Here is a 26904-nt window from a genome sequence, read left to right on the forward strand (position 1 = left end):
CTAGGTGGAACAATTAACTCAATAGTCTTTCTAGTAAATGAGGCCCTGACCTGTCTGTAGAAAATGTTTTCACGTCAGTGACATTTAACTTGCTCCTTGCGAAAAGCAGACTCAGACTGGGCACTAGAACTGAGTTGAGCAGGTCTTCTGGATTCATTACTGTCCGGAAATTCTGACTTTAGGGTGGGGCTTAGTTATGATGCATTAATGATGTTATTGCAAAGTGATGTTGGCCAGAACAACTTTTTTAGAGAAGTATGCCTGCACATTTTAAAATTATACTCCCAAGTATGCTGTATTTAGACATGTTTATTTTGATTTTGTGTCTTGAGGCAGTGTGCTGTAGTTAAAGGAGCCTTAGGCTGGCAGTCAGGAAACCTGGATGCTGGCCTCATTCTGCCACCAGCAGCAAAACAAAAGGTTCTAACTCAAGGATTTTCTTCCAGCTGGTCTGAGATCTTCCTCTGGATTATCTCTTTGGTACTTCAAGTGCCTGTCCAGTAGAGGCGGTGGGGCAGAGTATATGGCATGTTAAGTTTGAAGAAGAGAATGCAAGGGTTCAAATCTTGTCTCTGACACTTACTAACCATGTGTCCTTAGCAAGACACTTAACGTGGCTGACCCCGGGGTTCTTTATTTGTAAAATGAAGGAGTTAGAGTACATCAGAGGTTGCCAACTAGGAATATGTATATCTCTAGCAAGTGTAAGGTACTTGTCAAGGGGTTATGAAGCATATAGCTATACTATCCTACTGAGATATTACTAAAATAGTAGAGGAAGCTAGGTCACATAGTAGATAGAGTGCTGGGTCTGGAGTTCAAATCCAGCCTCAGACACCTTGGGCGAGTCACTTAACTTCTGTTTACCTTAGTTTCCCTAACTGTAAAATGGGGATAATAATAGCACCTATCTCCCTACCTGGTTGTGAGGATCAAAGGGGATAATATTTGTAAAGTGCTTAGCACAATGCCTACCACATAGGTATGTAAATGCTATCTATTATCATTGTAACAAGTAAAAAAAAATTACAGATCTGAGAGAGAATGGTGTAGAGGCTTCCAGTGGGTTGGAAGGGAAGGGAGCATTGTGGAACATTTGAGTAATCTGAAAGACACTGAAAGAATAATTTCTATTGACCAGAACCAAATGAAATGAGGTTTAGATATAAAACCGTTTTCATATTTAGTTAGAAAAAGTCAGCCACAATGACCTAGTGAAAGATGTGCTTACTGATCTCCATAATACCCACAGACTCTCCCTGATTTTTAGTTTCCTTTTGTGTCTTGTTCCACCCCTCCTCCCCTCCCCCAGGTTGTAAGCTCCTTGAGATCAGCCATTCCTTTTTGCCTTTTTTTTTTGTATCCCTGGTGCCTGGCACAAAGTAGACGCTTAATAAATGCTTATTAATTGATTGACTCTAAACTGATATTCAGTCAGTGAAGCTACCAAATGTTTTGTGTACCTTTGGTGTATATATCCCATTCTGTGCTTCTCCCAGTGCTTTCATTCTGTTTGTAACAACTTACCTCTGTGAATCAAGAATCTCCATCCTGTTCTCAGTCAAATCCAAAGCAACAAATGAATTGGAGGTTGAATATGAAATTTAGATATCTCTTTCAAAAATTATACTGAGAATTAAACTCTTGGTCAACAAGCAACAGAATCAAGATTCTCCCTAATTTAGTTAACTATGGTCTGATAAACACCAACTTCAAGACACTAAAAATGCTATCTACCAAATAAAGTTTTCTTTATGAAAAATCACTTTCTTTCATTTCCTACATGAAAATTAATAATTAAAAAAAGCATTTATTACGTGATTTTATGTGCTGGCCATATAGCAAAAATGCTGATCTTAATTTGAATCATCTAAGTTCTAAGTGTTGGGGGAACAACAAACAAATACAAATACAGGCAAACAAGACGGTTCCTGTCCAATAAGGAAGAGCATTGGAAGGTCGTATGGAGTGGCAGGATGTTAGGGGCTGGCTGCTCAGGCGGCCACACGGTTATTTTGATGTTAGAGTGAAGTGAATCATTTGATAGTTAACAAAGGGAGGTTTTTTTAGCCATAGCCTAGAAAGGATGTTCAACAAAGACACTCCAGCATGTAGAACCGGATGTGGTCTGAGCAGCAGGGTGTGGTGACTTGGGCAATTTTGGAATATCTACCAAGTCTGAACGTCCCCAACGCTATGTGAGTGGGCCTTATAATAATATCCGTAGTTGACCAGGAAGTCATGTCAATATGGCCAATATGGCGCCTTGAGACTGCATCAGGGGAGGCACAACTTGACCTTTGGCCACCAAATGCTGGGATAACTTTGGCATCTTTCAGGGAAAAACTAGCCTAATTCATGTTGCAGGAGTATGGGGGAGCCTTAGTAGATAGTGGTCTGATCAGAGACTGCTTGGAAATGTCTAGGAGGTAGCGCGATGGGCCCAGGACTGACTGAGATAAGGTGAAAACTTACCCATCAGAGCGCAGGATCCCAGGGGGAGAAAGATCCAGTTCTTTTAGAAGGAGAAAAGAGAAGGCCAGAGTACAAATTAGATGACCAGAAAGTTTATCATATGGATGAACTTAGCATTTATTTCCTTTCATATTTGGTCAGTCACTAAACATTGTTTAAGTGCTTGCTGTGTGGCAGGAACTATGCTAAGGGCTGGAGATATAAATACCAAGGGAAAAAATGTCCTTGCCCTGAAGGAGCTTATAATCTAATGAGGGAAAATAACACTCAAAAGGAAATGAAAAAAGCAAGGGAGAGAGGGAAGGAAGGGAAAGTACCCAGCACAGAAGCATGCTGGATAAGTCCAAAGGAATGCAGTCAGATGGTGAATGAATTTATAAGGGGAATGGGAAATTTTCTGAAAGTCAAGGGGTAGGAGAACCAAATATGATTGGGAATGCTTAGAATAAAGGATTCCCTTCCAGATTTCAATTTGTGATCCTATATTTGATTGTTAAATACTAGTGCGTAAAAATAAGCATTTGCTTATTAGAGCCCACAAGCAAGATGATAAATTAAGGGTAAAGCTATTCATTAGACCATGTGATCTGTTCATTAGAGCATTATGCCTCTTAATTGGCCAAATTTTGGCAGACATCTGTTATGCCAGAGCCTCGGGACCAGGCAAAGGCTTGTGACTGTTACCCATCACAACCGAGCATGTTTCAAGATGCCAGCCCTAAAATTTGACATTTCACAGTACAGGGCAGCGGTCTGTGACTGCTGGCATGCCTTCTTTGGACACAAATGACAACCGAAGTGGATTGTCCCAAGATCTCCTTCCTTGATGCTGTAGACTTTGCGTTTCCACATGCTACCCTTTTCCCTTCTTCTTCATCAAATGATCAATCAACAAGTATTCATTAAGTACCTATTATGTGCCATGCACTGTTCTAGGCAGTAGGGATACAAAAACATGAATGAAGCAGTCTCTCCTCCCAAGGAACTTACATTTTATCAGAGGAGGCAGATCTGGTCTCTTGGTTTTGGTGCAGACCAGATGAGAGTGGAGTGGAAAGCTCCCCTCAGAACCTCCATTTAAGGAGCGCACCCAGGTTGGCCAACTCTTCATTTCCCATCCAACTGTACTTCTTTAGGCTTCATCATCCTCCCATCCTCACCTCAGCTCAGAAACAAGAAAGCAGTACCCAGGATGCCATTCCTGGCTCCCAGAAACTCCCCCTAATGTACCAAACTCATGCTGGATCTCTTCCAGGGACAAGAGGAGAGGAGGGAAAAATGGGGATACTGCTGTTGTCTCTCAGGTCTCTTGTTGAATCCATTGACAGGAGAACCAAGGGGTTTAGCCCTTTTATCATTGAAACTATAGAATAAACGATACCTCACATTTCTAGAGCTTTACTCTGGTAGGAGTAGCTAACTGCTAATATTATTCTCATTTTGCAGACTAGGAAGCTGAGGTTCTTACAAGATGAGCTTGGGCTTATCTAAACTAATCAATGCCAGAAACGGGACTTTGATGTTAGTGGGTGATTCTAAATCTAGTGCTCTTTTCTATAGAAAATGTGAGTGAGAGTGAGAGCCATGGGCTCTCACATGCAGAATATTTGGCGAAAGAAAAAAATCATAGATTTAGAGCTAGAAGGGACTGTGATGTTCATTTGATCCGATCCACCCATTTTAAAGATGAGGAAACTGAGGTTCATTGAAGAGGAAGTGACTTGCTCATGGTCACATACTAAATGGCATAACTAGAAATATCTAATAGGTAGGGGGAATATCTAATAGATATTATCTAATATTGTTTAATAGACAGAGGGAATATTTAATAGATTGCATCTAGTATTTAATAGAGGGAATATCTAATAGATAGAAGGAAGGAATATCTAATAGATATTGTCTAATATTATGTAGTAGAGGAAATGCCTAATACATATTATCTAATATCTAATAGATACTATCTAATTGTGTGTTCATCCTTCGTTGCCAAAGAAGACCATGCCATCAGAGAAATAATGACATGACTTGCGCTTGACTTTGTTTTTGAGTGAGGGAGGGCTGTGCAGGTCACCAGCCTCACTTCTCCTCCAGAGCCATCTGAATCCAGTGACCAGATATTCATCAGGATGACTGGAGATGACCCAGGATGAGTCAATTGGGGTTAAGCAACTTGCCCAAGGTCACACAGCTAGTGAGTATCAAGTGTCTGAGGTGAGATTTGAACTCAGGTCCTCCTGACTCCTGCACTGGTGCTCTATCCACTGCACCACCTAGCTGCCCCTATTATCTAATTATGTAGTAGAAGGAATACCTAATAGATATTATCCACTATTATCTAATAGACAAAGGAAAGAATTGGAGTATCCATTAGAGTGAGGGGAAAAAGTCTAGCACATTAAGGGACTCTACATGAGAACGATCTGATCTAACCCTAAAGAGAGAACAGAACCTCTGTCCATTTATAAACACCAGGAACAACTTATTAAAACCAATTTCCCCGTAGCTTGTCATTTTACTCCATGTATCTTTTAATCCCTTAGAAAACTTTTAAAAGGTGGTGAGCTTCTTATAGGAACAAGAAGATGGCAGAGAAGATATAAAGCATGTTTTCTCCTTGTTGTGGGCTATGGAGGAGAGGGATCCTGGTTGAAAGCATCATCTGATAATAGCACAGACAAGCCAATCCTTGGGACCTTTAGGGAAAAAAAAGAACTAGGTTAAGGGTGGCATACACAGCATCCAGAAAGTGACAGGTGACAGTCCTGTTGTTTCACCAAGAGGTGGTATGGCATAGTGGGACTTTTGAGTCAGGAGAGACTAGTGTTCACCAGTAATTACTGGTGTGAGTCCATGGGCAAACCAATTAAGTTTTCTGGGCCTCACTCAGTTTGTAAAATGGGATAGTAATACCTATCACACACATAGGGTTGAGTGAACACCTATAATGGGCTATGTAAGCTTTGAGAGATGTCATTGTAGGGCCTCTTTTCCTAATTTTCCTCTGTTTGGTGTGGCTATTTTGAGTTGTGTTTTTCACTAAACTCAGGACCTGAGGGCCCCCCCCCCCTCATCTAGTCCTTTCTCTGCTGTTCAGCTGTTGAAGACACAAATCCACCCCCTGCTTAATGAAGACAGGAAACAACAAAGATGTCAAGGTAAGGGAATGAATCAGTAAAATAAACCCCAGCACCCAGACACAAACAGAAATGGTCTTCTACCCTAACAGGGGATTTATGGCCTAATACGCCTTAAATCTCTTTGATTCTCTATCACAGTGGGAAGTCATGGTTTCTTTAGAATTCATTGATCTTGTGGCAAAGCTTAGGGTATGGGGTCATCTATCCCTTATAGTTTCTTGAAAACCTCTCGGGGGGCAATCTGGAGAATGCTGACAGCCTTTCCCTTTGCTTTGGAATCATCAGGTATCAGCTTCAGCTCCCCAGTCCCAGATTCCTTGGTTATGTTCCCTTCAGTCCACTGTTCTGACTGTATGTCTGCTCTTAGACTTTCCTGGATCTGCTCCAATCCACTCTTCTCTTCTCTTCCTCATTCATACCTTCCTTGCTTATTCAAGTGATTCATTTTTTCATTCTCTCACCTTGTAGACACTCCCCCCAATTGGAATCTTTACCGGTGACATCACCAGGTTGAGGCTAGGTCAGAAATTTTGGGAGATGTTGTCCAGTCAATTTCTCTGAGAAAATGATGCCTTTTCAGATCCAAGCATTGCAGAAAATAAAATTCCAAAGACTGATTGATTGATTGATTGATTGATTGGTTTATGTATTTATTACCCTTTTGCTCTGGTCAGACCACATCTGGGATGCAGTGTTTACTTTTGGGGAGTCACATTTTAGGAAAGATATTGCCTCTCTGGTTAGCAGTCAAAGAACAACCTTAAGGGTTTTGAAGGGCTTTGTGATCGTTCTATATACTTATAGTTGAAAAAAGTGCAGGTATTATTTAGAAAAAAACTTAGGTCAGACAGCATAGCTGTCTGCAAGCATTTGAAGGTTTCTCATGTAGACTTGGTCTACTTGATCCCATAGGGAAGGAAGGAAGGAAGCAAACTAAGCCTTTATTGAGTACCTACTATGTACTGGCACTGTGCTAAGAATTTTACAAACATTCTCTCATTTAATCCCCACAACAACTTTGAGAGGTAGGTAGATGTTATTTTTAACCTCATTTTACAGATAATAAAACTGAGGCAGTTAGAGGTTAATTGACGTTCTTGTGGTTAGATAGATATTAAGTGTCTGAGGCTGGATTTGAATTGAAGTTCTTCCTAACTCCAGGTCCAGGGCTCCATCTACTGGGCCACCTAGCTGCCCTATTAGGGAAGAATTCAGAATAACTAGTGGTAGCTACAGATAACCAGATGGAGGCTATATGGTAGGAAAACTTGCTATCCTTTAGAATTATTCAAAAGTGGAATTGGCTGCCTCAGGAGGTAATAACAATAATAGTATTTATATAAAATTTTAAGATTTTCAAGGCCCTTTATGAATATTATCTCATCTCATCCTCACCAACAACACTGAAAGCTAGGCGCTATCATTATCTCTATTTTATTGGAGAGTAAACAGAGGTTAAGTGACTTGCCCAGGATCACACAGGTAGGTTCAGGGTGTATCTTGACTCTGAGCATCCAGTTCCCTGGTAGTGGCTTTTTTCTCATTTGAGTTATTAAAGGGAAGGCTGGAGGATCATTTGTTTGGGCATATTATAAAAGGGGTGAGTTACAACCCAAGGTCCTTTGCCACTCTGAGATTTTGCAGGAAGGAGGAGCAATGGCCCCTGGACATGTGAATAAGAAGAAGGCCCCTGCTAAGGAGAGAAAGGATGAGGTACACCTTTGATCGGTTACCTTGGCCCCCTTCTTCTAACCCTTTACAGGCTTAGCTGCCATCAGTGACTCTGAGTGAGGAGAGACAGGAGGTCCTGTGGTACAGGGGTAGTGGCGCAGGATTCAGAATCCAAGGACCTGGGTTTACTCCTAGCCCTGACACTTAATCCTTATATGATGCTTAGGCTTTTGCAGGTTGGTCTGGGAACCCAGCCACCATTTATAGCATTGTTTTAATGGGAAAACATCATACAACTTCCAAAGCAGGAGACTTAGAATCTAATTCTTGGAACACAACCCACCTGTGCTGTTCATGTCTTGGAGCTGCTCACCCTCTCTCTTGAGCTCAAGTATCCATCCTGTACAAAAGAAGCAAAGTCTTTTATAAGGACAGACAGGCCCAAATAGTCAGTCTCTTGTAAGATAGGCTGTCTTATTTAAAGTAGGTCATATGTAATGGAACGTGGCATAAAATGGGCCTGTTTTAAATGAGGCGGTCTGTATGACATTCTACATTTTCAATCAACCATCTGTGTTTAGTTTTGTGTGAAAGCAAAAATTTCAGCCTTATTTTGGATCACAAATGTCAGCTGCTCAGATAAGGGGTGCAAATATCACCAAGAAAAAAGAAAAGCAGAAATTGGGCCTTAATTTCTCCTGGTTGCCACTTTTAATAAGGAGCGTGACAAACACAGAGATTCCAAGGGATGGCGAAGATGGTGTTGTTCACTGAAGTCATGCTTTATTGGATCCTTATTTTTTTTTTTAATATATGAACGCAATATATCACCCATCAGGATAAGTTAACATGTCCTGTGCCTTTAAAGCTTGGTAGAAAAATAATTTTAATGGCTCTAATAACAAGTCCAGATTAATGCTGGAAAATAGATACTCCAAATTGTCAAATTGCATATGTATTCTTTGGCTCCATTGGAGTCAAGAGTAAATGCTGCTTTTGTACTGAGTTTTCCTGACTGCCAATGGAAGGACTGTAACACATTTATGAAGAACAAAAATTGGAATGAAGCATGTTACAACAGAACTCCAGTTCATTCCTTCTTGCCAATTGGATTGAATTGAAATAATAAATCATTAGTACAATAAAGGAAGACAAGTTGGAAGGGTGTTTGGTTAAAAGCAGGAATAATTTAATTAAAGAGATTTGGGAAAAAAGAAAAAAGAGTTCATAAACAAGCCATTTGTGATCCCAAGTTTCCATTAAAAAGCAACAATGATAAAAGTGTTTTTCTTGCTATCTTGGAAGTAGAGGAAATAGAAATAAATGTGTATGTTTAAATGGAAAAAAACCTGAAGAGTTACAGTTGTGAGTTTAACTGCAGTGGGAAAAATAGCTGAAAATCATTCCTTACAAAGGTCATCTCCTTCTGTTGTTCACAGCAGATCCAAGTGCACATGGTACAGTTCTTTGTGGAAGAGAGGATTCATCTTATAAATTAATTACTGCTGTTTGTGAAGAACACAGTGTGTTGCAAAGCAAGGCTGAGTAATCCATGATGACCTTTCCTGATAATCAAAGCTGTTGTCAATTAGATGCCACTGATTTTAAGTTCTAAGCACTCCCTGGGCCATCAAAGGCAGCTTACTTTGGGAGATAAGCTAAGGATGAGGTGACTTTTAGGCAGGCCTTCAAACTCTGGAATAGTTTTCCAAAGTGTCAGAGGGTAGCCTGCAACTCCATCAGCTGCAGGAGATCTCTGATTTCCTCAAGGCACATGTCCTCCACTCTTCCATGACTGGTTTCTATGAATCTGTTCCTCCCAGCCCCCCAAATAGTCACTTGAGAGTGAATTGGTACCATTTTCTGTCAATATATCTATCAGTCATTCAACAAGCATTTACTAAGAGCGGGTTAGGAACCAGGCACTGGGATAAGTTTTGGGAATAAATAGAAAGACAGTAAACAGTCCCTGCTCTCCAGGAGCTCCTGGGGAGAGCACAGGTGTAGTGAGGACTACCTGTGGCAAGGGAGCTGAGAAGAGTCATGGAATCCATTAGGAGAGTAAAGTAATAATGCAAGTGAAAGATGATGAGATCTTGAAGGGAACCTGTGGGTGAAAAGAAAGAGAAAAAATGCCCCCAAAGAGATGTTACTTCCTTGTAGCCCTTGCAAAAGGTGTGCCTTCTCCTTTGAGAGCCAGCATCAGTGAAATCCATCATCTGAGAGGGAAGCTGGAGGGAGAGCTTTGCTATAACCACTGCAGGAAGCATGAGAGTCAGTTAGAGAAGTATAAAAGGGATTTCTGCCTAGTGAGTAGTGAGGGCCCTCTTGAAATGAGATAATATGAGTTTTTAGGGGACCTTCTTGGCATGGTTCATGGAATAATAGATTTCAAGCTGGAAGAAGCCTTTGAGGTCATGTAGTCCAGTCCTATAGGTTTTCAGATAAGAAAACTGAGGTAAAGAAATTAAGTCTCTTGTTCAAGGTCATACAGGTAGCAGATAGAAAAACTGGAATTTGAACTTATGTCCTCTGAATCCAAATGCAGGACTCTTTCCACTGCACCTTTCTGTATTTCTAGTTACTAGGTTTCTTTCTGCGGTGCTCAGCATCTTGGGAGCAGGAGCAGAGGAAATAGTGGGGATAATCCAGGGCTAAGGGTGGGCAGGGTCTGAAAAAAATAGTGGAAATGCAAAGTGGCAGAAATCTGAGGGTCAAGAATGGTGTAGTAGATAGAATTTTCATCTTGGAATGAGGAAACTCTGAATTCGAATCCTGCTTTACACACTTTTCTAGCTAGTAATTCATCTTTAGTGGTTGTCAGAGATGACAGGGGTGTAATTTGGGGCTGGATTTCTTTCTTCCTAATGCAGAGGAAAAGTCTTGCTTCTGATGTAATTACCAGAAGAATTTTGCATTTTATCTGGCCTTGAAGGTTTTGAATGTTAAAGCAGTCTGACTGGGCTGGGTAGAGGTGGCTGAAGCTTCCTTTCTGAGCTCATAATTTTTCTTTCGGGTAATTTGGATTTGTCATAAATTCATCATTTTGAGTAACCTCAGGCAAAGGAGACTGATGGGAAGGATAGGAAATCTGCACTGGGAAGTCCTTCTGAATTATCCAAGATATGACCTTGAAGAAGCTACAATTGTCTTAAAGTTGGGAAAGGGGTGGAGGTAAGGGATGTGTGTGTGTGTGTGTGTGTGTGTGTGTGTGTGTATGTGTGATAATAAAACTTGGACAGTAAGTCATCTCATAGAAGTTACAAAAGGGGATAAAACTTAAATTTTTAACAGACAAATTAAAAGGTTACAAGTAGTTGTAACAAAAATTCAAAGAAAACTTTACGTAAAAGTGAAATGGGTCATAATAGAGTACATTTAACACAAATGTTTCTTCAGCTAAGGAAATAGCTTTCTCCTAATTGGGGGCTGTATAGGTAGTTTCAATATATATTAAACAATAAATAGATTAATTTTATGTAAGGGCTTGGTCCATCATTTAGTTTCACTTTTTTCCTATTAAATGCATGTTGCATAGAAGAATTAAAATGAATGGAGGAAACCATAAAACAAAACAAAACATAACATAATACAAAAGAAAAATGGTCTGTTTCTGTCTGCGATCCAGTTCCATAGTTCTTTCTCTGAATGTGGAAGGTGTTTTGCCTCAAGAGTCCATTGGAAATTTTTTAAATCCATGTGTTTCAGTGAAGTATTAAGTCTACCGGAAAAATTCCTCACACACTGTGGTTGTTGCTGTGTACAAAGCTCTCCTGGTTCTGCTCCTTTCACTCAATTAGTTTCTTCTACAGGTAAACTTACACAGGTAAAAACTGATAGACCAGTATCACCTTGAATTATGAGGTAGGTCATAGCAACCACAGAAGACATTGGCTAATAAAAATCCAATCCTATATTCCAATATAGGATTGTAATAAAATAATAAAACCTAATCCCTCTCCCCACCCCACCTCCGATCTTATATCCAAACAATTGCCAGATTTTGTTGACTTTTTTCTCCCTCACATCTCTTAATCTGTCCTCTTCTATTTAGTCACTTCATCATCACTTCTGGACTACTGCAACAACCTCTAATTGCTTTTCCTCTCTTTAACTCAGCCTCCACACAGCTGTCCAAATAATCTTGCTAAAGCACAGGAATGACCATGTCACTCCTCTGGTCAGGATTTTTCACTGGCTCCCTATTACCTCTGGAATAAAAGGAAACTCCTCAGCTTGGCATTTAAATTCTATAGAATTTTTATCCTACCTATCTTTCCAGAGGTAGTGCATTAATCCTCTTCATGCCTACTTGTTGCTTCCCGATCTCATCAATCCCTCTTCCATTTCTGTGTTCCTCCTCCTCTGCTTTTCAGAATTCTTAGTTTCCTTCAACTCTCAGTTCAGGTGCCACCTTCTGCAGGAAGTCCTTTCTGATCTCCCTAGTTGTCTGTGTTCTTTTCCTCCTTGAATTATTTTGTATTTACTTCTCTGTTTATAAGTCAAATACTTTCATATAAAGTAAGCTCCTTAAGAGCAGGTATCATTCTTCATTTTTTTTTAATCTTTATATTTCCAATGCCTGGCATGTAGCAGTTGCTTGATATGTATTTGAGGAATCAAATAGAATTGAGTTATAAGGTTGTAAGCCTGATGAGAGATAATTAGGATCACAAACTTTAGAAATATAAGGGATCTTGTAGTACAGAGGCACATATGTTGGCAACACATGTGGTCAGAGTAAAGATGTTTTACCTACATGTAGAGGAAGTTGACTCCTCCCTTGCTCATTGTTAAGTTTGAAGTGTTAGGATTTATATTTCCTAAATGGACAAACACTAAAAATCAGTGCTTGATTTATTATTTTTTTTAATTGTCTAGACTTAAGAATATGCTGGAGAAAGTGTTCAACTTCCAGATTAAAGTTTAAAGAACTTCATGTGTACTTTTCTTTTTCTTTCAGAGGATCAGCACATTCTTACCTGACGTATGTCTGCTATTCCTACTTATGCGGTGTATATGTCAAGAATATTCTCCAGGTTACTGGGGAAAATGTTTTGTTGCTAGTTTTTTCATGCTACCATTTCATTAAATGCCTTTGCTTTGCATTAATTGTGTCATCTGACCAACTATTAAAAGTAAATGCACTGGTGGGGGCTTGTGAATTGTAATTCCAGAGAATATCTTGAATCTGGGGTTCAAACCATCTCTGGTAGATCTGCTCTGTGAGTTTGGAGAGGATCATAGGTGCTATGCTCTTATTTACAGATGAGGATGAGAAAAAAATTGAAGTCTAATGAGGGGAAGTGACTTGTCTAAGTACATAAAGGTGTTAGTATCAGAACCGAGACTTGCATGTCAGTCTTTTGGCTATTGGTCCAGTACTCTAAAGTGAGAATCTTCTTTTTTTTTTGCTTTTTTTCTTGTGTTTCTCATGAACCAGGTTCGCATCTGTTGGCCATCCGACCAGCTTGTGAATGTTTACATCAGCAGGTGGTTCAGTATGAATCCTTCATTATTCTGCATGTATAATGATGGGGAAAAGAAAGCTGTCCCCAGGAGTGCAGGCAACAAGAACATAAAAAAGATTTTGATATCATTTTGGGAAAATAAAGTCTTCCTTGGAAAGGAAATAGAAGGCTCTTTCTTGTGTCTGTTGAAGAGAGGAAGGTGAGTTCACCAGAAGGTGACAGTGAGGAACAGGAAACTCTCAGATGCTTTTTTAAAGACAATCTCCTTATTATGAAATATTTCTATAGTCCTTTGTATTTTGCTAAGTCCATTACAATGATCATTTTCCTCTCCTTTGCAATAGCCTCATGATCAAAGCAGTTAGCATTAGTTCTTCCATTTATTGGATGAGAAAAAGATTTCCATGGGTAAAGCAACTTTCACAGGGTCATAAAATGCATCAAATGAAGAGTGAGGTTTAGAGCCCCTGACACTGAGGGCTTGGCTTAATTCCCCTGCAACATGCTATTTCCTGTCTTGACTGAATCTCTACAGATGGGGTATAAGAATTCTCAATGTGCGAAGCCAAGTCCAGAATTTCAAACAGAAAATACTTAGTGGGCAGATAGAGGAGACCTAAAGGATATTGAAATTTTATTAATATGGAAGGTCCCTTGGTCAGGAGGCTTATGGGCTATGGAGAACAGCTGATTTTGATCCACAAAATTCTAGAAAGGAATGTGTTGGAAGATGTTAGCCATTTCTGAACCTGTGGGCCAATCAACGGGCATTGGAATTGTATTCCTGAATATAACAAGTCTGAAGGCAAAAATGTGAAGGAATGGCAATTGGAAAAAGTAATTTAGTTACCAGAAAGGCAGAGTACACCCTCACCCAGACCATATGAGAGGAAAAGTGAATTGGAATGAATGTGCAAATAAAGAATACTGAGGGAGACTTAGAGAAGCTGAAAAGTTATGTCATTTTATGTTCTGAGATCTATTTATGTAAATATAAAGCCACAAAGCAAGTTTATTTAGTGATGGTGACAGGGTCTGTGATTCCAGGTGAGTTAACTCCCTCCACCAGTGCAGGTTGCACCTTATTTAATTGCTTAGGCTATTGAGAGGTTTAGAAGACTTGACCAGGGTCACAAAACCAGTATGTGTCAGAGACAGGACTTGAACCCAGGTTTACAGCCAGTTTTCTATCCACCATATCATGCTTAATTAGTTGCAGTGATGTTTAATATTGCTCATTGTTGAAAAATAACAAAGAAAAACAAAACCTACAAATATGTGCAACTCAATTTAATTGATAATTTAATGTAGAGAAATTTTAATAAATTGATGGTTCATTTAAAAAAATGTAATTCAACGCAGCAATTTAGTTGTCACTAATTCTGTCTATCTTTGGATTTTTCTCCTCTAGGTTGAACTGTCTTATTTCTAGCTTCTGTGCTTTGCTCCAGGTCTTTCTGTTTCTTTGCAGTGTGAATCTTTTCCTATTTGATGTAAGATCTGTGCTCAGTGTACTGCCATACACCCTGCAGGCACTCAATAAATATTTATTAATTATAATGATGAAAATGATACTTTTAAATATTTACATGTAAAGTATGTCTTTCACCAAGATTATATTAGATAAAAAGCTGGGGATAATTAGCAACATGTTGGACTCAGACCTAGTGATTTCTTTCTTAGACTTTCATTTTGTCAGACATCACAGTACTTTATTTATCCTTTAAACATCCTAAAAGAGAATTGACAAGTATCATTCTCATTTATAGGTGGGAAACTGAGGCACAGAAAAGCAAAATTCTCTGCTCAAAATTGTAGTGAGTTGACAGTGAAATGAGCAATGGGAAGAATTGCTTGGTAACAAATATAATCTGAATTTTTCGATGGATCAGAAAAGGAGGTAATGTAATGTCTTTGAGGGAAGGAGCTATTTTGTGTTTGTCTTGGTGTCCCCAGCAGAGAAGGATAGCACCTTGTAAATAATAGGCAAATAAAAATGTTTGATGAATTGAATCAAGGTAGGCTGAAACGATAACAGATGCACAATTCAAATGCTGCCCTAGTACCCATGGAATTGTACTTTGAGCATGTTGAAAGATACTCCACTATGGAGTATTTGTAGGAGGGTATGGATAAAATGATACATGATGCACAAGTATAGATGCTTTGTGATCAGTACACATGGAGTGAATACCATGAGATCAAATGGATCCATTGAAACGTACACCCTTGGACTTGGGTCATCCCTACCTTTTGGGAATGAAATGAAATGAAAATATGGACAGTCAATATACATTTGTATCTTGTTTGTGTGAAACAATCCTCCTAAATGGATTCTAGTCTTGAAGAATGGTTGCTATATAGAAATGTAGCTGTGAGGTCACAACTTTTAGAACTAATGAAAAACCATTTCTTTATTACCCTCCTCCATCTTTGATTATTCACAGATATTTTTCCTTATGAGGGAAAGTATAATGTTATTTAAGGATAAGCACATTTTTTTTCTATCTGATTTAATTAGTGCTCAAAGTTTTAAAAAATATTTACTCTTTCTTAATATAAGTTCCGAATTTTTAAAAAAAAATCACATTTTAAAAAATTTGGTCCATCACAAAATGGCTATAGTGCTCTTTAAGAAATTATAAACAAGATCAAATTTTTATCTAGAAGTGTAAGATTCCTGACAGAGAAGCTTGTGTACTTTAAAAAGGAGCATAATAATGTGTTATTGTATTATTGACTATTTTCAAAGAACTTTTCAATGACTGTCTTGTCTTAAGATAAGTTATTTTTTTAGTTGAGAGGATGAAACTACTGAAGGTGATTGTGATTCATTCATTAAGCATTTATTTAGCACCTACTATATTTAAAAATTGGGGCAAAGACTAGATTTGTTGGTATAGGGAAATCCCAAGTGAGTAAACTCCCTCCATCCATGTGGGGTATCTATTCCTCAACTTGTAGTTGTACTTAGATAAAGAACAGCCTAGAGCACAGAGAGCTTCTTGACCAGGCACTATGTGTCTTCCAGGCTAGCTGTCTATCCATTCATTGTGCCATACATTTAATGTCCAATGAACACTTTAAAAAATAGCTATACATATCCGTTTGACTGTTAGTACTCTAAATGTGAGATTAGAGTCCAACAGTCAACAGGATGATGTTTTCCAGGAGCAGCTGTTCTTAGTCATGGATTTCAGTCTGGAGGGGGAATAGTTACCTCTTTATTTTCACTAGCCTTTGGTTTCCTTTGCAGTCTATGTATTTTTTCTATACATTTACAAACAATATTCTTAGGAGTCCATAGACTTCACCAGTCTACCAAAAGGGTCCATAATATAAAAAAAGGATGCAGCCAGGTGGTGGCATACTGCACAGTGCTAGACCTGGAGTCATGAAGACCTGAGTTCAAAGTTTGCCTCAGACACATATCAGTTGTGTGGCCTTGGGCAAATTGCTTAGCCTATCTTAGGCTCAGTCTTCTCATCTGTAAAATGACGTTAATAATAACATATATTTCCTGAGTTTGTTGTGAATGAAGCCTACCGTGAGGATGTTGGCAGTTTATGTACTAACATCTGTTACAGAGGATGAGGAAGGGAAAGCATTCTTTAAAGAATTCTATGAGATCCTTCAACCCAAACGGAAAGGAATTTCAACTCACCAGTTCAGCCTGGTATGACCTGATTCAAATACTTAGACAATTTTCCATGTCTCTGAATTCTTCCTTCTCTGAGTTAAATCTGACCACAATTTGTCTTGCTGTAGACGTGTGCCATGCGCAATGAATAACATATGAAAGACCTCAACATCTATAGAGAGCCTCTTTGCATTTATCCTCCATTCAGGGCATCATCCATCACCACTGGCAATTATGTTTTCCCATTCATGTCTCACTTAAACCCCCTTGGAAGTTACTCTAATAGTCATATCTAATGCCAAGATCTGGAGACTGTCTTGTGGACATGGCAGATAGAAAGGAAACTCTGCTCACCAGTTTAGGTTTGGGTAACCTGAACCAAACACTCAGCCAGTTCTTCATGTCTGAGTCCTTCCTTTTCTAAGATGGAACTGGCCACAATTTAAAGAGCCTGTCACTATTTCCAAATTCTGACTTTAATTTTTTTGCCTAAATCTTTTCTCAAAGAGAACAATTCTATTCTCCATAGCTGTGTGCCAGGTTGGTTTGTGGGTTGCATTTGGTTTGCCAACCATTCACAGCTATGCCAAATGACTTGAGGCTATGGTTCAGTAGATCCTTAAAATGTTTCTTCTGTCCTCCTCACTTGTACTTCAGCTCACTATATACTAGGTGCCTGAATGTTAAGTTTCTGTCCATTCTGAGAACACCATTATAAGTTCTGATTATCTGCTTTCTGAATGAGTCCTTATCCTTGTTTGAAATAATGTTAAAGTCAGTGGGGTGGTATGGAAAGAGTGCTGTCTTTGGAGTTAGAGGACCTGCGTTTCAAATCTTGGCTCTGCTACTTCCTGGTTGTGTGACCTTGGGTAAATCACTTCATTTCTCTAGGCCCTTGGTTTCTTCCTCTGCAAACTGTGGTAATTGAGCTCAATGAAGTCTAAAATACTTTCCGTCTTTGAATCTTATGAGCCTAAAGTGTGAAGCATGACCACTTCATTTGAGGACTTTTGAAAGCAAGTTCAAGGCACATTTGAGTCAGTTTAAGTTATTCAAAGCCATGATTTGTGAGCCCCTACTGGTATTTCTTTTTACTAGAACAAACTAGAGGACACATCCTTAAAAAAGGCATTTAAATTAAACAGGAGGCTAGGTAACTGACAAGGAAAATTTTTCCTCCCCCACCCCTCTGGTCCTCACACACACACTAGTGCACACTTTTTTGAAGATTCATAAACTGGCAAATTCCTGAATTGACAAATACATCTTCACATTTATGTGCCATTTAAAGCCCCTTAAAGTTTGCTCCAATAATTGTATCTGCAACTAGGATATAGAGACTATCATGTAAACATGGGAAATAGAGAGAAAACTTTATTTACCAATTAATGGTAGGAGAGGGAAAATGTGTAGATGAGGGACATGTGTGGGAGAGGGAACATTTGCAAGGAACACTTAGCTAGGCTGGTCCTTGGAAAACAAACACATAATGTGTTCCTGGGCTCATTCTTCAATTTTTTCCCTCTTGGTAGGACTCATCATAGCTTATGCTCTGCTGACAGAGCCTTTGAGATCTGTGTCAATTCTATGCTGCAGTAAGGCATAGTGATAGGATTTTAATGCAGGGTGGTTGGTAGGGAAGATCTAATTCACTAAACTTCAGTGGCTCGCTATTGCCTCTAGGATCAAATATAAAATCCCCTGCTTGGCTTATAAAGTTCACTCAAACTAGTCCCTTCCTACCTTTCTAAGCTTCTTACACTTTACATCCCCACCCCTCCCTTCACAGACTCTGCCTCCTTGCTGTTTCTTCAACATGACACTTCATCTCCTATTTTCACTTGCCTTCCCCATGCCTTAAACTTTCTCGTCATCTTAGCCTCTTAGCTCTTTGGGTTTCATTCAGTTCCCAGATAAAATTCTACTTCTACAAGAAGTCTTTTCCATCATCCTTAATGCCAGGGTCTTCCTTCTGTTGATTACCTCCAGTTTCTCCTTATACATCTTATGGGTACACAGTTGTGTGCATGTTGTCTCCCTCCAAAGGCTGTAAGATCCTTGAGAGCATGACTGCCTTTTCGTTTTCTTTGTATCCTCAGGACTTAGCACAGTACCTAGAACATTGTTTATTGTTTAATAGCATCCAATTTTTTATGACCTCATTTGAAGTTTTTTTTTTTTTTTGGCAAAATATTGGAGTGGTTTGCCATTTCCTTTTCCAAATCATTTTAGAGATGAGGAAACTGAAGCAAACAGGGTTGAGTGACTTGCCCAGGGTCACACAGGTAGTAAGTGCCTGAGACTGGATTTGAACTTAGGAAGATGAGTCTTTCTGACTCCAGGCAAGGCTCTCTATCCACTACATCACATGGCATATAGTAGGCTCTTAAAAAATGATTATTCATTGACTGATTGGTTACTGATCATTAGGTTTTTGGGACTCTACCAGTTTAGTAGCATGAAACTATGCCCAAATCCTTTGGGAGTGGAGAATACAGGACAGCAAGGTAGCCAAGTGGTGTTGGTATGAGGCACTTAAGAGGGTACATGGTCCTCAAGGAGGGAATGCTTCTAATGTATTTAAATGATATTGTAGGCTCTGCAAATAACTGTGGCAACCACCACAAGCTCCCCAGCTTTCCAAGTGTGGTATGAAAGGTTTTACCTTGGTTTTCTGTAAAGCAATCATCATTATTTTCTTTGAAAAATATATACAACAATATAATTTATAGGAAAATTCAGCAAGATCTGGGTACTCCTAAGTGGGAAGTTTGGATGATTTCTTTCTAATGATAAATTTCAGAGAGAGTAAAATTGAAAATGATAGATGGGCTTTACTTTATAATTGCTTTTTTAAAAAACAGAACATATACAGTGTATAATTTTTTTAAATATAAAAAATAACAGAAATTAGTAATAATATTAATATTTTCTTTTTCCTTTCTTTTAATTAATTTTTAAATTTTAAAAATTCTGAACTTAAATACCAAATAAAATTAATATCTCCACATACAAAGTAGAACAGAAAATGAGGATTGTAAATGAAACTGTAAATCTCTATGTACAGCTTGATTTTCCTTTCAAGCATATGATAAATTCAACCTATAATTTTCAAGCTTTTCTGCTTGTCTGTGCTTCCTTCTGAACTCACTTCAGCTCTCTTCTGTCATTTAACAATGTTTCCATGACTTTTCTTTCCTTTTTGGAGGTCAACCCTGTTAGTGTCTTTCTTATCTCTTCTTCCTATTTCCTCTCCTTCTCATCGAAGACCTTGTAAGAAATGTTCATAGCCAAGCAAAACATTTTCCCATGTTGACCATGCCCAAAAATGTATTCTTCGCCTTAAGTTCATCATCTCTCTGACAGGAGGCGGGTAACATGCTTCATCATTTGTCCTCTGGAACTGTGGATTGCATTGATCAGAGTTCTTAGGTCTTTGTACGTTGCTATTCTCAGTTCTGTTTATTTGATTTTGCATCAGTTTATGCAAATCTTTCTTTGAAACTATTCCCTTTGTCATTTCTTACAGTGAAATAATACTTCATTATATTAATAAAATTGTTCAACCATTTCCTTTTTTTGGCCGCTTGTACTTTTATTGATGGGAGTCACTAGATGGTTCAGTGGATAGAGCACTGGGTCTGGATTGAGGAAGACTCCTCATCAAGAATTCAAATCTGGCCTCAGACACTTACTCACTGTGCGACCCTGGGCAAGTCACTTAATCCTGTTTGCCTCAGTTTCCTCATCTGTAAAAATGAGCTGGAGAAGGAAATAGCAAACCATTCTAGTTTCTTGGCCAAGAAAACCCCAAATAGGGTCATGAAGATTTGGATGTGACTGAATATATGAAACAATTGAACAACAAATATACATATGCATATACACAGACACATACTTGTATGTCTATCACATATGACTGAACAACAACTTAACAATAACATACTTCTATTGATGTATTTTATTTTTAATATTTCATACATTTACAGATAGCTCCCACTTTGTAACAGAGTAAAATAATACATAAGTAAAGTTAATAATACAGTAACTTCATGTAAAAATGCACGCCCCATTCCACAGCTGTAGTACCCCCACTTCTATTTAAAAAACTGACAGAAATTTATTTTCTCTCCCTCCTATACCCCCATAAAAATGGAAGATACCCCTAAATTTCTTATAATAGATATGAATAATCAAGCAAAAACAAATCTCCTCAGTGATTGTACACAAAAATACTTATGTTTTAATTCAAATCCTCTTTCCAGTTTCTGGTTCTTTCTTACTACAGACAGAACTGCTAGAAATACTTTTTGTATGTATGAATCCCATACATCTTTCTTTCATCTCTCTGGCATGTGGGCCTAGCAGTGGTATAGGTGGCTCAAAAGTATGCACAATTTAGTGACTTTAGGGTTATTATTCCAAATTGTTTTCCAGTATGACTGGTTCAATTCACAGCTCTACCCACAGTATATTAATGTGCTTGCTTCCCTGAAACTTCTCCAAAAAAAAAGGTCATTTACCTTTTTGTCATTTTTACCAATCTGTCACTTGTGGAATAGAATTTCAGAGTTGTTTTGATCTGTGTTTATCTAAATATTAATGATTTGAACCATTTTTTTCATTGGGTTTTTCACAGCTTGACTTTCTTTCTTTGAGAACTGACTGTTCATGTCCTTTGACCATTTATCTATTGGTATTTTAATGCCTTTTCAAAGAGAAACCTTACTTGTCCATGAGATGTGAACTGAAAACTAGTTTTATATTTTTAAAATCAAGTCACCGATACTGTTACAGAGTAGAAATAAATGTCTGTTTTCTGTTTGAGTGACTCCTTTTTCCATCAGCCTACAAAGTAGAATTGTAGGAACAAACCTTTAGAACCTAAAGAGATATTAGAGGTCATTTGACCAACATGATAGATAGATAGATTTTCTTTTTATTAATGGGACGCTTGGGGTACAAGCCCAATAGTAGAATCTCTGGGCCAAAGATTGTGGACATTTTGGCTACTTAATTTGCATGATTTCTTTGCTTTCCAAAATGTTTGTACTGATTTACAACTCCACCAATAATGCATTAATGTGTGTATCTTCTCACAACCCCTCTGACATTGACTATTACCATTTTTTGTCATCTTTGTCAATTGGCAGTGTGTGAGGTGAAAGATCAGGACTTTTCAAATTTGCATTTCTCTTATTATTAGTTATGTAGAGCAATCTTCATGTGGTTGTGAATACATTGCAATTCTCCTTTTTGTTCAAATATTGATTTGCTCACTTATTTTTTGAGGAATGGTTTGGATTGTGGGTGTGTATATGTGTGTGTGTGTATGTGTACACATACATCCATATGCCCATACTTCCATATATACATATATATACATACATACACACATATATGTGAGAGAGAGAGAGAGAGAAAGAAAAAGAGAGAGAATACCAGAATTAGACCAGAGAGTCTAGACTGACTACCATGGTTCTCAATACCTAGAAGGCCAAGTAGTTAAGATAATTACCTCCAGGGTTCTCCATTACCCTTAAGGTGATATGGGGTGGTGGTGGTAAATAAGTTTTCTGTCTTTGGCTTCAGCCCCTATTGATAGTGTTCCCTCAGTTGTAGGAGGGATCACCTGTACCCCAGTTCATTCAGTCAGACTAGCTTTTACACAACAGCAGATATATTCGAAATACTCAAACCTACTCCTTCAAAGTGTGGGAGGCACCACCTCAGGCTCTGAGGAGGGAAAGATAATTAGGTTCATAGTTTAGCTTGGTTTTTGTAGAGCACAGTTCCAGTTGCAAATTCAAAATCCCCCTTGGGCTTAAGTCCTAGGCACCCTGGCTTCCTTGCCAGTCTGCCTGTGCTTCCTTCCTGCAATCCTGGCTACAAGGTCTCCATGGCTTGAATTCTGTGAAGATGCCCTCTGGCCCCTGAAACTAAGTAGTACAAACAATACAGAATAGAAACGAACACCCCTAGACCTATTTTTTAAGAGCCCTAGTGAAAGAGAGGGGCAAGGGAAGGAAATCTTTCCCCTCTCATGAGTTCAGTTTATGATATCAGATCAGAGTTTGTTGAAAAAGAGTACAGCCAAAAGAAAATGGTGTGAAAAGGATCGACTAGCTCAATCTCACTAGTTTTAAAGACACAGGCAGCCAATTAAAGGAAGCTACCTCTACCCATGTGGCAGGGGAAACAGTAGGCTCCATGTTGGGAATACTCCAAGGACCCCTCAATGATGTCTCCATGTAAGGAGAACTGGGCATGCCCAAAGAAACCTGTGTTATGCTCATACCTTTTTTTTTTTTTTTTGAGGCAATTGGGGTTAAGTGACTTGTCCAGGGTCACACAGCTCCTAAGTGTCTGAGGCCTGATTTGAACTCAGGTCCTCTTGATTCCACATCTATTTGTTTGTCACCTGGCTGTCACTCATACACTTCACTTTTCATAGAATTATAGATTTAGAACAGGAAGGGAACGCAGAGGTCATCTAATCCAGTTTCCTCACTTTACAAATGAAACCGAGGCCTAGGGAGTAAAGTGACCTGTCCAGGGTCACTGGGGCAGGTGCTAAGTAGCAGAGTCAGAACTGGAATCCAACTCCCATGCTGCCTCTAAATTGTGAAATGCTTTTCATGAAGTCATCCTCAGCTTGTAAACACTGATCTTTCCTTTTCTTGACTCCAAATAGTATTTATATCATTCATTTTCTCATCATGTACTGCCTTTTGGCATCCCCGATATTGCTGTGTTTCCTATCATTTATCTTTCTACATGTGTACATCTTCCTTCCCCAACAATATAGTAAGCACCTTGAAATCAAGGGCCAGGTAATTTACTTGTCTTCTCAACAGCACCTGGCATGGTACTGTGCGCATAGTAGGTGCTGGAGAATGTAAGGACCTTTAGGACAGGGTCTATTTCATTTTTATCTTTATACCTGCAGAACCTAACATAGTGCCTAGCTCATATAAAATAGGTGATCAATAATCAATAAATAGTAAGCACCTTTTATGGGCCAGGCACTGTGCTAAAAATCTTGGGGATACAAAGAAAATCAAAATATATTCCTGCCTGAAGCTCATAATCACGTAATAAGTACATTTGGATTATTGATTGATTTAATTAATATATTTTTAGTGAATGAACTTTCATTCCAAACATGTTCATTTAGCTTCAGAGTACAGAAAGCTATTTTTTTTTGGGCCATGAGCAGCAGCAGCAGCAGCAGCAGCGGCGGCGGCGGCAGCAGCAGCCTTAGCTATCCATTATAGACTGGCTTAAGCAGCAGCCTGGCTCGGCACTTTGCCCATGGTGATTGCTCAGTAAATATTTGTTGAATGTGGTCTGTCCTCTGTGACAGTGGGGAAGGGAAACCTGCTGCTGTCGCTGTCACTGTCACAGCTTAGAGCCAACTGAGGTGGGCTCAGCGGCTGGAACACTCACAGTTGAAGTTCACATCAATTTGCAGGGTTTTTAGAAGATCGTGAAAGACTCACTTATATGTCATGGTACAGGGTAAACACTTTCCAGAGCAAGAGATGTTGAACTAAGCTGGGAGCAAAAGTATGTGCTGTCTTTAGAGTCATGGAGTCAGAGCAGGTATATTTATTGAGCATTTATTATTCATTCATTCGCTGCTCAAAAAGCTCTCTCTTTTGCTTATAGGAAAAAAAATACAAGCTTCTCCTTCTGGCATTTAAAGCTTTTAAAATCTGGCTCCATTCTCTCTTTCCAGGCTTATTGTATTGTTACTTCCTTTCACACTCTCTGAGCACCCGTCAAAGTGACCTACTTCCTCTTCATCATACAGGACATTCTGGGTCCTTGCCTCAGACACTTAGTAACTGAGTGATCTTGGGTAAGTCACTTAACCCTGCTTGCCTCAGTTTCCTCAGCTGTAAAATGAAGATAATAACAGTACCTACTTCGCAAGGTTGTTGTGAAGAGGAAATGATATCAAGCACTTAGCACAGTGCCTGGCATACAACAGGCAATGCATAAATGCTTATTCCCTTCTTTTCCCTTCTCTTTCCTCCCCTTTCCTCACATGAGACCTTTCTTTCCTCATCTTTCTGCTACTCACATAGCTAGTGCCTCCCATCCACAATTTAACTTACATCTACTGTGTATTTATTTGATCACACAGGAACAAACATAAGCTCTCTGCGGATAGGGACTGTTTTTGTACTTTTTATGTGCTGCCCTTGTTTCTTTATTACCGTCCTAGTTCCTGGAGTGTTGTAGGGCTTTAATATGAGTTTGTGGAGAGATTGGATTTATTCAGTGGACAAATGTTGGTGAGTGCTTAAATTGGAGAGATGATACATACTTTGGTGATGGAGAACACCAGCTGGAATACCGTAGCAAATGAAATGTAACAGCTTGGACTATAAGTGCTACAGAAAGTCAGCCTTGGGGAGAGCAACTGCAGTGGGGATGGGGATATGAGGGAGGGGGCAGAGCTGCAGCAGCAGCAGCAGGGGCATGTTCTGTCATTCCCCATTTACACCTCCCATTCTTTACATAAGTTTCCATCTTTAAGAGGACCAGAAGGATGTGTCCTGTGGAAGACTGTGGGTTAGAGCTGATCATACTCATAGACAGTGATTAGATCACAGATTGTGAAGGACAAGACAAAAATCATCCACTGGCATTGTAATTTAGGACAGGAGTGAGGGGTGAGGGGGGATTGGTTAGGGCTTGGTGGAAGGCACCAGGCTCTTGTATCCCCCAGCAGAGGTAAAGATGAAAAACTGAGTGAGGTGCAATGTCCATGTCCAGTCCTTTATAAAGGGCTTTGGGTGGGGTTGAGTGCCCCATCCTCTCTCCAATCAGAGGGGAAGGGAGGCTGAGGGTGTTGAAAGGTGCTGAGTATTTGAGTCAAACAGAATGATAATTAGCCAATCCTGGGAGGGGCATCAGGTTCCCTGGAGTTCAGACCAAGTAGAGTTGTAGATAGGTAGGGGAGGAAATCACAAAATATTAAATACTTCAGGAAATTTTCTAAGACTTTGTCTTAGAATGGCTGTTAAGTTGCCGTTCCGTATTGGGAGATGAACTCACAGGTCAACACCTCTCTCTTACAAAATAAAATAAAATAAAATTAAAAGAGACATGCATAATAACATTCATATAGGACTTTAAAGGTTATAAAACACATTTCTCACAACAAAGTGAAACAGTGCAGCATAATTATTTTCATTTTACAGGCGGAGAAACCAAGGTGCAAGGACAAATGACTTGTGCAGTGACACAGGTAAGAAGTGTTAGCTCTCACACTGAACCCAGGTTTACTGACCCTCTCCAGTCCTGTATTCTTTCCCTTATATCAAACTGCGTCTGCACATATGCCAGTTGATTTGACCGTATTTCTTGGTTACATTTGCAGATAGTGACAAGAAAACGACACCCCAAGTTGAATTACAAAGAACAGCTTGTATTTGAATTTGGCCAGGGTGAATTAACAGTAATTCCCCCAGTCCCTTCTCTCCTGGCAGCTTTAAATTTTGTAGTGTTTTCCAATTTCCTCCCACTCCCTCCTACCCTCACCCCTTCCGCCTTCAGGGTCATGAATGATTAATTTTATTGACTTAATCTCAAACTGATATTTTTACTGCAAATCATTTAAAAATTCAAAGACCAATCTCACTTTAATGCTTTAAATTTGGGGAACTCCAGCTACAGTGCCTGGTTGTTCTGAGCAATGAAAGGGGATAGGTAGTTTAAATTATGCTTTGAGAAGCAGGTCATAGATATAAATTCATATTAACTATAAAGTCTTCAAGGGAGAGATTGATATTATTGCTTTTTTAAAAAAAACTCACACTAAAACTCCACCTTGACATTTTACCTCATATTTGACCAATTCCATGAATTTACAGTTCACAACTTTCTAAACTGTCAAGTGCCATTTTATTATTAGTTATTACTATTGTTATCATTAAATTACTAAGGTATTACTTTTAAAATAATGAAATTTGGTGATATTTATAGTTGATAAGAAAATCTCAACTATTTTCTTTTTGAGGTATTGTGTATTATCTACAAAGTTATCATTGCCTTAATGTCACCATTAGATGTTGCTGTCATGACTTTTGTCTGGTACCCTATTGAAACCTATGGTCTTCTTTTAAATTCGTAAAATAAAATACATAGAATTACAAAGAAAGTACATTATATTGAAATACAATTATCAAAATATTTTAAAAAATCCCAAGATCACCAATCCCAGGTTAAGAATCCCTATTTTATAGTATGGGATGGACAAAAGTTTCAGTAGGTGAAGAGGTATGGATAAATGGTAAATTACATCATTGGCCTGCCACATAGTAGGCACTTAATAAATGCTGTTCCTTCTCCTTGCATCCCCCAGTTCCCAGAACATAGCTGGTACTTAATAAATGCTTTTTCAAAGAATGAATGAACATTCCACAGTAATATAATAATTGGGCTGCATTTATGCTGTGGCAAGTAGAGTCTTCCACAAAAGTCTCATTTTAATGCC

At 38.9% G+C, this 26904-nt stretch overlaps 1 long non-coding RNA gene across 4 annotated transcripts in view; it reads left to right on the forward strand.

The window, feature by feature from the left end:
- LOC140530921 (uncharacterized) overlaps window positions 1–26392 on the forward strand; it is a 466876-nt gene extending 440484 nt beyond the window's left edge. For 3 of the 4 annotated variants that reach the window (XR_011976167.1, XR_011976168.1, XR_011976166.1), the window contains exon 12: window positions 25610–26392. This is a non-coding gene — a long non-coding RNA (uncharacterized lncRNA). The remainder of the gene's footprint in view (window positions 1–25609) is intronic. The other variant, XR_011976169.1, reaches the window with a different exon arrangement.
- Window positions 26393–26904: the final 512 nt, after the last annotated feature.

The sequence above is a fragment of the Notamacropus eugenii genome, chromosome 3, assembly GCF_028372415.1.
Source record: "Notamacropus eugenii isolate mMacEug1 chromosome 3, mMacEug1.pri_v2, whole genome shotgun sequence".
Classification (NCBI taxonomy): Eukaryota; Metazoa; Chordata; class Mammalia; order Diprotodontia; family Macropodidae; genus Notamacropus; species Notamacropus eugenii.